A 266-nucleotide genomic window follows, 5' to 3' on the forward strand; every position below is an offset into this window, starting at 1 on the left:
GCTGATTTCAGTCTATATGAAAGCAGAAAAGCAGTTACTAAAGAGCCAAGAAAATCTTTAATTCAAGTCTATAAAGAATTTTCCTGGAATCAGTAAAGAGCCGAGTCCCTGGATTTAAGGACTCCCCGGACAGGGCAGCATAGAAACTTGCCCAGCAGGGACTAGCAGCCTCCAGAGCCACCTTAAAAGTGTTGAGAGGGCACTTGGGGCTGCCTGAATGGTGTTTGTGAAGTGGACCGAGGTCTAGCTTTGGAGTGCAGAAAAGC

The sequence above is a fragment of the Geotrypetes seraphini genome, chromosome 16 (assembly GCF_902459505.1).
Source record: "Geotrypetes seraphini chromosome 16, aGeoSer1.1, whole genome shotgun sequence".
Lineage (NCBI taxonomy): Eukaryota > Metazoa > Chordata > Amphibia > Gymnophiona > Dermophiidae > Geotrypetes > Geotrypetes seraphini.